The sequence below is a fragment of the Charadrius vociferus genome, unplaced genomic scaffold, assembly GCF_000708025.1.
Source record: "Charadrius vociferus isolate BGI_N301 unplaced genomic scaffold, ASM70802v2 scaffold787, whole genome shotgun sequence".
In the NCBI taxonomy this organism is placed as follows: domain Eukaryota; kingdom Metazoa; phylum Chordata; class Aves; order Charadriiformes; family Charadriidae; genus Charadrius; species Charadrius vociferus.
In genome coordinates this window covers 737,223-737,632 of record NW_009649307.1, presented here as the reverse complement: position 1 = coordinate 737,632, position 410 = coordinate 737,223, and positions in this window count along the sequence as shown.

Sequence of the window (410 nt, the reverse complement as noted above, 5' to 3'; positions counted from 1 at the left end):
CAGCTATGGGATGCCTGGCCATGGGGCACCCAACCATGGGCATCTAGCCATGGACATCTAGCCATGGGCACCCACCTGGCACTCAGCCACGGGACACGCAGCATGGGGTGCCTGGCCATGGGCAGTACCATGGGGGTCACCTCCAGCTCCACCCGGACCCTCCCTCACCCCCATCCCCAGCTGGACCCACCGGTACACCCTTCCTCTTTGCTTGGGCACACATTGGGTTTGGAAATCCTCAGGGAAATCCCTTCCCCGGCAGAGGAGGGAAGCGGTGGGCGGCAACGTGGGGCTGATCCCGGTGGGAGGGAACACTTGGTGGGGCTGGGATTGGGGGGGTCCTGCTGGGGGATTGTCCCTGTGGCCACAGCGGCATCTCCTGACGGCCACGGGGGTCTCGCCCCATCCCC